The 13,258-nt window shown below is 42.7% G+C and overlaps 1 long non-coding RNA gene and 1 other non-coding gene across 2 annotated transcripts; both read right to left on the reverse strand.

The window, feature by feature from the left end:
* Positions 1-403: 403 nt before the first annotated feature.
* LOC121003231 lies at positions 404-1,604 on the reverse strand. Its single transcript, XR_005779445.1, has 2 exons — positions 1,255-1,604; positions 404-513 (listed from the first exon to the last, which is right to left on the reverse strand). It is a non-coding gene; the product is annotated as an uncharacterized LOC121003231 (long non-coding RNA).
* Positions 1,605-12,759: 11,155 nt separating this feature from the next.
* On the reverse strand, positions 12,760-12,954 carry LOC121006517. The gene has a single exon (XR_005780325.1). It is a non-coding gene; the product is annotated as a U2 spliceosomal RNA (small nuclear RNA).
* Positions 12,955-13,258: the final 304 nt, after the last annotated feature.

Below are 13,258 nucleotides of genomic sequence, written 5' to 3' on the forward strand. Positions count from 1 at the left end.
GCTGTTTGCACCCATGATTTCTCTGCGTTTTTTTCTCCAGGTGTAATTTTATGTCAAATTTGCAGTTGTCTTATTTCAAAATGTTTAATCCACAGAAAAAACAGATCTCATATTCGATAAGCTATCTTCTCATATATTTGTTTATTAGAACTAAAAACTTATAATTTATACTTTAAAATCATAAATACATAAAATTATGCAAAATTATGTGTTCTTGATATAGCTGCTATCAGACAATGGTGGCATATCCTAGTGATATGCCCCCATTGTGTTAAGATGGGAATACCCCTTTAATTACATAGTCTACAAACAGTGTATATGGATAAACATCTAGTGGTCATTGCGTAAAATAAACTTACGGACGCAGCTCCATGACCTCACGGAGGAACATCAGTTAGTTCCGGAACATATATGGCCTTTTCTTGGTGGCCCCGGACCCACTCCTCGCATGTTGAAGCATTTCCTTGCGGAACTGGTCCGTGCAGCTCCGCCAACGATTCTTGACATCTTCCACTTTAAAAAAAATAAAAAAAAAGAACATTTATTAACTAAAATAAACAGTACTACAAATTATAACATATGACATGTGCTATGCTAAGGAGCAGGGACGTGCACACATACTGCTCGATAAGGGGGCTTGAGCCCCTGCCCCCTTCTGCCCCTGCCTCTTTAATGCCTCCATCCATTCCCCCAGGGAAAGCACAATTTATTCACCAGTCCGCACGCTCACTAGTGCAGGATCAGGGTGACAGGGTCCTTTAAAGGCTAGCGCAGGGGCTGCCTGGGTCACGGACATGCATGATGCATGTCTGCAACGACACGTCACACCCCCCCAGCGGAATGAATGCAGGGGAGCAAGCGCCGGCCTGTATGAATCCTTCTGCTGCCTAAGTTCCTTTATTGCCTGTCTGCCCTCAGTGCCTGCCCTGGTAATATATTGTATATAATTTAAAGTCCTAAAACAAAACAAGTATGCAAAGGAACAATAGTTGTAGTGCTTTGTCCCTTTGCATACTGGGGGTTGTAGTGCTTGGTCTCTTTGCATATTTGAGTCTGTAGAGTCTTGTAATGACATCATTTTACCATAATATGTACGGTGAAACCCAAAAAGTTATATTTGTGGTTTTTTGAATAACTTAAAAGCCCCTGCCCTTCTAAATATCTGTGCACGTCCCTGCTAGGGAGGATTAAAGACGACATGTGCTATGTTAGGGAGGACAGCAAGGATCACACAGGTATACATTGCCTACTTACCCAAATTCTGGCGGCTTTTGCCATGTGTTTTTTCCCAGCTGGATTCAAAAAGCTCCTTGGTTATTTCCACCCAGGCCTGATCTTTTTTTATACCGATCGTGGTAGTCATCACTGTGCGTATCCCAGATGCATGGCCTCTCTTGCACAAGGACTATCAGCCTACCAACATCCATTGGCCGTGGTGTCTTTGACATGGCTTTTGCAATTAAAATCAAAGCTCCGCAAGGGCTGGAAGAGTGTGTGCTGATGAAACCACAACTCCTGCCTCATGTGCTGCCTTCAGTCACACACTGAGCAACTCAACTTCCTGTCTGAAATCCATTCTGGGTTGCTAAGTTACTTGCGTTTAAAACGCAACGCATGACATCCGGATGCACTACGATTTTCACGCAGCCCCATTCATTTCTAAGGGGCCAGCGTTGCGTGGAAAACGAACAAAGAGGAGCATGCTGCAATTTTCACGCAACGCACAAGTGATGCGTGAAAAACAACGCTCATGTGCACAGCCCCATAGAAATGAATGGGTCAGGATTCAGTGTGGGTGCTGTGCGTTCACCTCCCGCATCGCATCTGCACGGAAAACTCGCTCGTGTGAAAGGGGCCTTATGGCGCCCCCTCCACTGTGGCGCATAGAAAACATCTCAGTTGGGATCTGCTTGTTATGCCAGTAACGTTGGAAACCATAAGGACTATCAAGGTTACATTTTTTTCTCATCAGAGAATAAAACTTTCTTCCACCTTTGAATGTCCCATGTTTGGTGCTCTCTTGCAAAGTCCAAATGAGCAGTTCTGTGGCGTTCAAGGAGACGAGGTCTTTGAAGATGTTTTTTGTGTTTGAAGCCCTTCAGTCTCAGATGCCGTCTGATGGTTATGGGGCTGCAGTCAGCACCAGTAAGGGCCTTAATTTGGGTCGAGGTTCGTCCAGTGTCTTGACGGACAGCCAATTGGATCCTCCGGCTCAGTGCTGATGAAATTTTTTTGGGTCTTCCACTTGACTTTTTTGTTCCATAACCCTCAGGATCATTTAAGAAATTCCAAATCACTGTCTTACTGCATCCCACCTCAGCAGCGATGGTGCGCTGTGAGAGACCCTGCTTATGCAGTTCAACAACCCGACCACGTTCAAAAAGGGAGAGTTTTTTTGCCTTTGCCATCACAACGTGTGACTACCTGACAGAAAATGACAATGAATCCACATCTTTGCACAGATTTGGCCTTTTAAAGGCATGTGGTCCTAAAATTTGGATCAGCTGAAAAACAGCCTGTTTCAGTTTAATCGTTATTTTCAATTAATTGAATGCTCAAAAAATGTTTTGTCTCACTCTCATTTCTTCTTGTTGCATGTTGAAGCTCTACTTGGAACCTTGTTAAGATCCAACAATGTGAAATATCATTTTTTGCCATTTTTTAAGTAACATAGTAACATAAGGCCGAAAAAAGATATTTGTCCATCCAGTTCGGCCTGTCACCCTGCAAGTTGATCCAGAGGAAGGCAAAAAAAACCTGTGAGGTAGAAGCTAATTTTCCTCACTTTAGGGGAATAAAAAATTACTTCCCGACTCCAATCAGGCAATCAGTGGTCTTAAACTTTTGATCAGAACTGTATAATAACGCATGAGCTGTGCAACGTGATGGAAAAGCTTAAAGAGGACCTTTCACCAGAATAAAGTATTTAACTGACTATACAGACGTGTAGAGCGGCGCCCAGGGATCCCCCTGCACTTACTATTATCCCCGGGCGCCGCTCCGTTCTCCGGTTATAGCCTCCGGTATAGTCATAGTTAGGCTCCACCCAGTGGAACCTGCTGGCGTCTCTTTCTCCTATGCTGTAGCGCTGGCCAATCGCAGCGCTCAGCTCATAGCCGGGGATAATAGTAAGTGCAGGGGGATCCCTGGGCGCCGCTCTACACGTCTGTATAGTCAGTTTACATACTTTATTCTGGTGAAAGGTCCTCTTTAAATGTATATTATAAGTGCCAGGAATACAAAGTTGTATCCCTGGTTCTATAGCTCCCTCTGCCTCCCCTCTCCCTCCTTGCCCCCTCATATATAATAAAATCTTACTTTTATTCCAGTCTGCAGTCACAGTGTGCAGCACTGCCCCAGGAAGTACCTCTAGCTGCCATATGAGGAGTGATCAGTGGATGTATTCCTAGGCAGTAATGCAAACACTGGATTTTCTCTGAAAACACAGGGTTTACTACAAAAAGCTTGAAGGGGCTGATTATACTCACCAGAACTAATATAATAAGCTGTAGTTGTTCTGGACCTGGTGACTATAATGTGCCTTTTATGTAAACATTATTCAAAGCACCACATTAGTCATACACCTATGATCAAGGCACTATAACCGAATAAATAATGTAGAAACTGCATTTGGTGTTAACATAAACAAAAAATATGACAACTAAAATATTGACAACTGTATTTAAATAAATAACATTAAATATACTAATTATATATACATATACACAGTGCATGCACATCTCCATTTGGCAGTCTGATAGTTGGGTCTAGGTGTGGCGGATGCAAGAAGAATGTTACTTCTGACTGCATTGTGCCAAGTGCCAACTGTAAAGTTTGATGGAAGATGGATACTGGTATGTGGCTGTTTTTCAGGGATTGGGCTACTTCTATTGGAGGGACATTTTAATACTTCAGCATACCAAGAAAATGCTATGCTTCCAGCCATGATGTGGGAATAATTTGAGGAAGTCTGTTTTCACTTTAACTAGCATGACTGTGCCCCAGAGTACAAAGCAAGGTCCTCAAAGACATGGTTAGATTTATTTGGTGTGGAAGAACTTGACTGGCCTGGCCCCTTAGAGCCCTGACTTCAACCCCATTGAACACCTTTAGGATGAATTTGACTGGACTAGAGATAACAATTGTCTTCCAAATTGGAAAATAAACATATAAACTTTAACAGAATAACGGTTGTAGATTAGGAACTGTAAACACCTACTCTCAAATTTAAAGGATCACTATAGGGTCAGGAACACAAACATGTATTCCTGAACTTATAGTGTTAAAAACATCCCCTAGTCCCCCTGCTAAGCCTTTAATATAATAAAATATTAACTTTATTACAGTCAGCTGCTGCTGGCTCGGCCTCTAATCTGCCTGCCTGACATCATCAGAGTCAGACATGTTGATCAAAAGCCAATCACAATGTTTTCCCATAGAAAAGCATAGGATTTGCTGAGACTGTCAAGGAGACAGATCAGGGCAGAGCCAGCACAAGCCATTTTTCAATGAGTAGGTTTGATCTCGAAAAAGGAACTGCAAACGTCTGTGGTCTTGTGCAAATTTATCAATTACTTTTCTAATCATCTGCTGTTTGTTTTCTTCAATTTTTGCTCGATGTATGCTCATCATACACAAACCCGATAAGCGGTCATCTGCCATGGTCGACCTCAACCAGGTTTTCACCCTCCTCATAGTGCTGAATGACCATTCCACTGTACAGGTGGTCACTGGCAATGTGAGAGCAACAAGAATTACTTGCCGGAGTGATGGAAATAAATCTGTGTGGTTTAACAAATCTAAAAATCCATTATCAAACTGTTCTACCTTTGTTGACCAGATCTCATACCACGTGATTGCTTCGGCTTCCAGATTTTCAAAGTTGTAAATTTCTCTGATGTTTGCAATCTGGAATTTGTATTGCTCAAGTGTCATTTTTGCCATTTGTTTTGGGTAAAGTGAAAACAGGCTGAAATTTTTCTTACTTTCATTCCCAAACCGACTTTCTAATGCTGAAATAATAGAGTCCATGTATGGCACATATATGGATTGTCGATAATATTCTTCCACTGAAGAGCAAATAAAGTTAGAACAAAAAACTTGTCGGCCACACAGTCTGGGAACAGAAAGTTCGATGTTCAAGTTTTCTGCCATTCTTTGAACGCTTGAAAATATTTCTGTGAATTTCTCTTCGTTCATGGAACACGATCAGGAGGTCTTGTACATGATCACATACTTGGAGAATATCAAGCTGAACAACTTGGAGAGCCTGGCTTACAGCTTCTAATCTTGAGGAGTATTGTGCAATGATATTCAAGCAAAAGAGGAAGATCACTGTGCTACAGGAACATTGCAATTGATATGCGTCCTGATGTGTCTTGCCACATGCTGTAGTGACCAGAAAGCTTAGTTGTTGAAAAATGTCTTCAAAATTAGAGCTAAAAATTCTAATGCTCTTATATTTTGCTGTCCAGGGTGTTTCACTCAGCAATTGCACATTGGGAATAAGAGATCTTTTTGGACTCTAACGGAAAAACTTGATGATGGCCTTCACTTTGCCAACAGAATTCTGTATATCAGGAACAGCATTCAGGTCATTCACAACCAAATTAAACTTTTGTGCAGCACAGTGAGCAAAAGTAGCTTTAGGATATTTTCTTTTTATTATGGCTTGAATGCCACCTTCCTTTCCTGCCATTGTAGAGCATCCATCATATCCTTGGCCATGGAGTTTTTCTAAGTTTAATCCAAATTTCCAACATGGGTCCATAATCATATTTGCAATTGAGGCAGCATCCATTTCTTTTAAGGTTGCAAATCCAAGGAATTCTTCTTTGATGACAGCTAAGGTGCTACTTGTGTCTACAAAACGTACTCCAATTGACATCTGTTCTTTTCCAGATATGTCAGCACTTTCATCAGCAATGACTGAAAAACCATTTGACCTATTGACTAGGTTAACTAGGTCATCTCTTAAAGTTTCTTCGCACAACGATATCAATTCATTTTCAACTCAAACTGATGTATACCGTGCGTTTAATGGTGCATTCTCCAGATGGTTCTTTAGGACTACATCTCCGCTTGTACTTTTTTTCCCACGCAAAGCTATGTCATGAGTGCCACAAAATAAGATAGTGGACAGAATTGGAAATAACTTTCTTCGATTTTCTTCAACTTGACGCTTCACAGCGCTATCTATTTGGCAAACAATACTGGTTTCCGGTTTCTTTCTGATCTCCAGAAAGGTATTTGCATTCACACGAGCATTTTTATGCCATGATGTTGATATATGGTTGCGTGCACTTTCATGCAAATCTTTCAATTTGGTGAAAGGTGTCGTTGTGAAAGCTCCTTGTGTCCCACGATATACCGGCTGAGGAAAAACTGTGCAATATTTGCAAAGTGCACCTTTTAGTTGTGGAGAGTAGCTAAGCCACAGTAAATATTGACTTAACCATACCCAACGGAAACAGCGTGGTCCACTAGAATCCTTTTTGAAGTCATAATTTTCTGGCGGGGTGTATCTATGTATTAACAGATTGTATTTACGATCATCTGTTACCTTTTGGATGAATTCAAATACAATCCGATATCATTTACCGGAGCATCGAGATGGCTACATTCGGTTGATGCTGCAGCTGTAACTGAATCTGCAGAACTGCTTGTGCTTGGTACTGCCTCTTGTTCATCAAGTCCGGATTCTTCTCTTGCTTCTTTATCAGATTCAAGATTATCCAATTTTCTTTTTTCAAAAAATGTGCGGATGTCCATTTCTAAAAATAAATGGGGATCAAAATACTTAGCTGGATTCAATAAACATGTATGGAACACGTTGTACATTAGAATCAAGCTGTCCAGCCTGTCCTTGCATAATACATAGCTTTATTGGAAAAATGAGATTGTAAATTTTAAATAATTCACCTACAATTTCTTCATCTTGCAGTTGATGGAGATTTGAGGGATGCACATCCAGGGCACGAAGCTCCCATTCCACCACATCCCAAAGATGCTCTATTGGGTTGAGATCTGGTGACTGTGGGGGCCATTTTAGTACAGTGAACTCATTGTCATGTTCAAGAAACCAATTTGAAATGATTCGAGCTTTGTGACATGGTGCATTATCCTGCTGGAAGTAGCCATCAGAGGATGGATACATGTTCTCATTCTGTTCACGCCAAATTCGGACTCTACCATTTGAATGTCTCAACAGAAATCGAGACTCATAAGACCAGGCAACATTTTTCCAGTCTTCAACATTCCAATTTTGGTGAGCTCGTGCAAATTGTAGCCTCTTTTTCCTATTTGTAGTGGAGATGAGTGGTACCCGGTGGGGTCTTCTGCTGTTGTAGCCCATCCGCCTCAAGGTTGTGCGTGTTGTGGCTTCACAAATGCTTTGCTGCATACCTCGGTTGTAACGAGTGGTTATTTCAGTCAACGTTGCACTTCTATCAGCTTGAATCAGTCAGCCCATTCTCCTCTGACCTCCAGCATCCACAAGGCATTTTTGCCCACAGGACTGCCGCATACTGGATGTTTTTCCCTTTTCACACCATTCTTTGTAAACCCTAGAAATGGTTGTGCGTGAAAATCCCAGTAACTGAGCAGATTGTGAAATACTCAGACCGGCCCGTCTGGCACCAACAACCATGCCACGCTCAAAATTGCTTAAATCACCTTTCTTTCCCATTCTGAAATTCAGTTTGGAGTTCAGGAGATTGTCTTGACCAGGACCACACCCCTAAATGCATTGAAGCAACTGCCATGTGATTGGTTGACTAGATAATTGCATTAATGAGAAATAGAGCAGGTGTTCCTAATAATTCTTTAGGTGAGTATATATTCATACACTGAAACTCCCGAACACTGCTGGACCAGCCATGACCGGCTGTGTTCGGTTCTATAATAGTCCCTCTGTATTATCATAATGGCCCCCTCTTTATTATAATGGACCCTCTTTATTATAATGGCCTCTCTGTATTATTTTGGCCACCTCTTTATTATAATAGCCCCTTATAATATAATAGACCCTTGAGAGGATGGATATTTACCAACGTAATAAGCTAATTGGAAGAGAGAATCACTGGTACATTTGTCCACATCTTTATCTTTTTCAAACTCTTGAAACCCCAATTTTCATTGTAGGCCAACAAATTCCCACTTTGCTCCCTATACAGCAAGATGCCTCTTTCTATGGTGAAAACCCAGGCTACATACCATGTCTCCATGGACATAAAGAAAGTATGTTCCTGCGTTACTCCATTACATTTATTTTCCATAAATTATTTGATAGACAGCTACAGTAGATATTTCTTAATTACCGATAATGCTTTCCTATACTGTAAGTGGAACCAAAAAATGGTTTCCAAAAACGAGCTTTGGGGGAAAAAAACTTTCATGCAGAATGCAACTTCCTACATGGAATTATAAAATGGGAACGTGTATGAAGCCTAACTGCAGATATAAGAGGGTGGAACAGAACCCCGTTTTGTGTACAGGGACTAAACTTTAAAATAGGAAGCCACCACAAAAGGAAAGACCAATTCTTCTTATTTCACTTGAATGTCTATTAATTTGATATTATTTTTGCACCCCTTTGTTATAGTCTCAGCATTCAGCAATATGTTAATTTGCATTTTGTCGCCAACAAATGAAATGTTGTGTTCTGTACCTGAACGCTTCCAGACTTTTGTCATATGTAACTTACAAGCAGATGGTCTGCAGAATACCAGGCCTACCACCAGTATTACCCCTTCATATACCGCCTGCCTGGTCACCCTGACCAGGCGGTATATGATTGTTTGTTTTAAAATAGTTTTTATTGTTTTACAACATAAGGATCATACACTTATTGAAATGCCCTAACAGGGCGCCAATGAGAAAGATACAGCTGATACCGTACAATCAGATTGGTAACAATCAAATTATATAAAATTTTAAAAATAATAATAATAATAAGATTAAAGGAACAAAGAATAAGAGGGAGGGGGGAAGGAAGGTGGGAGGGGGTAATGGCCCCATTTTTGGTGCAAAATGTTAGCACTTGGATACGGATATTTAGTTTGAACAATATCATACGAGATCACAAAACAATATACTTAAGGTTATCATTTCGTAAAACCCCTAAAATCTTTCCAAGGTTTCCAAATTGCTTCAAATCTGTGAGGTGTTCGGGCCTCCCAGTGAGCCATCTGTTCAAGGCGATACAATTGGTCACATCTTTGAATCCAATGTTTTAATTGGGGTGTCTCTACTTTTTTCCAGTATACTGCAATGAGTAGTCTGGCTGCTGCCAATAAAATCTGACCCAGCTTTTGTGTGTCCTTGGAGCATCTGAGATCCCCGAACACCCCAAAGAGGCACATTTTTGAAGAAACCGGAAAGCTTATTTTACACACATCAGAAATGACTCTGCATATCTTTTGCCAGTAGGATGCAATTTTAGAGCAGCTCCACCATATATGGCAGTGAGTGCCTAATTCCGCCTCACACCTCCAACAGAACGGGCTACTTTCAGGAAACATCCGGTTAATTTTTTGTGGAGTGTAATACCATTGAGAAAGCACTTTATAACTATTCTCTTGTAGTTTGACACACCTGGACACCCTGTGAGGCGCTTTTAATACACTATGCGGTATATGATTGAAGGGGCAATACTGCCTGGTATATGGACAGCAGAGATGGCATCCTCTGGGCAGTACTGTCTATGGTCATCCTTCACCAGCACCCTGACTGCCACCTGCTTGGCCTGCTGCTTGGCTATCAGTGACTCACCCCACACCTAACACTCAGGGTCAGGGAGTGACTCAGTAGTCACACTGTGACACTGACTGACTGTCACTCACTGATAGCCAAGCAGGTGGCAGTCAGGGTGCTTGTGAAGGATGAATTGACCATAGACAGTACTGCCCAGAGGATGCCATATCTGCTGTCCATATAATACCAGGCAGTATTGCCCCTTCATATACCGCCTGGTCACCCCACACCTAACACTCAGGGAGTACTGTTACACTGACTGGTCTGTGACACTGACTGTCACTCACTGTGTTAGTGTCGCTCTCGCTCATTCATTCAGGCTGCCTGTGGTTGTGGAGTCCTGAAGCAGCTGGCACACTGCGGGCGGCTCTTCTTGCTTCGGCTCCGCAATGGCCGGAATGTGGCCGGAGCTTCGTACTGCCGTGCGCGCCCGGCCCTCGTGATTCATCAGGGCGCGTGCATGCTCCTGATAGATACCGCTCCTCACTCTGCGGTGCTGCGCAGTGCAGCAGAGGCAGAACTCAGTTCACAGATTTCCAGGGCCCCAGGGGAGGCACTTGCCCCGCCCATGCCCTGGTACGACACAGGCACCATGACTTCCAGACTATCCACATAGTGGTGGTAACCCTTATCCAGCAGTGGGTGCAGTAAATCCCACACGATCTTCCCACTAACTCCTAGGTTGGGGGGGCATTCTGGGGGTTCTATTCGGGAATCTTTCCTTTCGTAAATGCGGAACTTCTGGGTGCACCCGGAGCTACTCTCACAAAGTTTGTATATCTTTATGCCATACCTTGCTCGTTTGCTAGGCAGGTACTGGCGGAATCTTATCCTCCTTTTGAAAAGTAATAGGGACTCATCTACACAGACATTTTTATCTGGGTTGTACACCTCAGCAAACCTGGTGTTAAAGTGGTCAATGACAGGCCTAACCTTGAACAGACGGTCAAATGTTGGGTCCTTTTAGGGTGGGCTCCGTGCATTGTCAATGTTATGTAGGAATTTCCTAATTGACTCAAAACACTTCTGGGTCATGGCCTTATTGTAAATTGGAGTCTGGTAGAAAATGTCCCCAAAACTTAATTATCTCTGCTGCACTTACTGGGGTCCAACATATGCCGATGTAGGATTCTGATCAATGAATTGTTGGGTATATAAATTGGTTTGGGCCACCATTTAATTTACTAAATCTTCAGAGAAGAAGATTTTGAAAAAATCTAGGTCAGTGAAGCCTGCACAGTCTATCTGTATTCTGGAGCTGCCCTCAAAATCCGCAATTTGGGGCTGATAGTCGTCAGGCGGTGGGGTCCATATGGGCTTACTCTGGGGGGGTGCCTTCTAGAGGGTCCCTCATCAGCGGATGATGAGGGGGTAGAGGAAAGTGGCATCCTCTTCTCCCTCACTGGCAGACATCAGTATTGAAGGCAAGCAAGGCGTATGCCTTTTTAGCTGAGTATACTCGTTGGGACAGACGGGCCATTTTTATTTTTATTGGGGTGCGATGTGTGAATATTGTTGATCGCGAATATTCTATCAATTGACTTGTGCCCTGATTTCCCACAATTTTTGCACACAACTCCTTTATCACAAAGGTCTTTTGTATGTCCATATTGGTTACAATTTCGGCAGTATGAGGTTTGCCCCTCAAAAAACAGTAACCTCTTTCACCACCAATAGTAAAGTTAGCAGGGGGACAAATATAACCTTCTAAAACAGCAGAGTCCTTTTTGAAGACAACAAGAAATTTCCACTTGCCATTGTGCATCCCCCACTTATTTAGCATTTTATCTCACAGAATCTATAGAGATATGCTTTAACTATGTCTATATTGATTCTGGGGTTGTACATATGCACTATTAACTTTCTCCGAAATTGTTTGAAGCAAGGCTCCACGTCAACCTTCTGTAGAATGGGATCTCTACTTGCCAAGATTTTACTTACTGCGTTCAAACAATCAGCTTCAGAGTACAAAGTTAAGTCATATATCCCCTGCAAACATTCAACATCCTTTGCTTTCAATTGCAGTACCTTGAAAATTATGTCCTCCACAATCATCTTCAGGGATATCTCTTTCTTGTAATCAGGCTTCACCTGGAATCGGATAGTATCCTGTCCGCCGCAAAAAGATGCCATCTTGCCACTTGTAAAGGGATCCCAACCCGGAAAACATCCAGGGCCCCCCCCGAAAGGAGGACCCTATGAAGACACCCTCTGACCAGACCAAGCAAGGTACTCCCCTACCTGATCTAGCCAAAAGGCCAAGAAGTGATGACCTGAAAAGGGTTCGCAGTACAGGCCGATGGTCCCCAATGCAGAACACTTCTGAAGGCGATAGACTACAGGCCCCAGCCCCAGACACAGTCCGGGAGGCTTCTTTCTCTCACAAACCAGGGAAAACGTGCGTCCTAAGCTCAGCAATCACAATCATGCTCCTCTTCGTGTTCTCCATCTGCATAGCTCCGCCCACCCGCCACTTTTGGTCACGCCTTTTCTTCACACGCAATTCCTGGTGCCAAAGCCCGCCAAGCATAAAAACTGATAGGAGGAGTGAATGGAGAAGTAGTGAAGAAAAAAAAAAGGGTATGCTTTGTTGATTGTGATGTCATGGCCCATTGTTGAGTGTTCCGTCAGGGCCCTTGTGATGTCATCCACTGACCTGACTTGACCTCTGACCTGACAAGCCTCCTGTGACACGTGCAGTGTTCCGTCAATTGTCCAGACAAGGTAGGTCCAGCTGCTGCTGATACATAGGAAGTGCTGGACTACTTTTTAGCCTCCAAGTAATCCAGTTCAAAAGATCCACAAGAGGGAGACACAGGCAAACTTTACTCATTTAATAAAGCACTGGAAAAGCTAAATGGTTACATCCAGCCAACTTGCTACAAAAGGGTCAATTTCCAGGAACAAATCAGCATCCCAGGTACACAACAGGCCCAATCAAACCAAAGGTGCGTGGAGGTCCAAACACTTCATTCAGGTGATAGATAAGCCAATTAACCCATCAGTCTTAATTGGATTTAGGGTGTGAGGAGACTGCAATACCAGGTCAATGCGTGAAGTGGACAGAGCAAGCTCTTTTTCCATCTCCCTGTTCGAAAAATCCATTTAATATATGGTCCCCAGATAGGGGATGTATCAGATATTAAACTGATAAGAACAGATTTTTTTTTTTATTGAAACACCTTTATTACAATCAGTCGTCATACATACATACTTTAGTACTGTGACGCAGCACAGGCCACGAGTCAGCACTTAATAAATTACTTACAATCGTCTTTGCGAGCATGGCATTGTTATGTAACACACAGGCTAACCTACACTATACATCGCAATGAATGCTACACTAGCATAGCTATTCAATCACAAAACCTTCCAACAAAGCATTTAGACAGTGATGAGGGAAGGGGAGGTGGGAAGGAGGTGGTAGGGAGGGGGAATCACATGCCCTCAGCTTTATTGAGTAGACAGAAACAAACGGGGGAGAGGGGGAAGGAGAGGGGTTTAG

This window comes from Bufo bufo, chromosome 6 (genome assembly GCF_905171765.1).
Source record: "Bufo bufo chromosome 6, aBufBuf1.1, whole genome shotgun sequence".
Taxonomy (NCBI): Eukaryota; Metazoa; Chordata; class Amphibia; order Anura; family Bufonidae; genus Bufo; species Bufo bufo.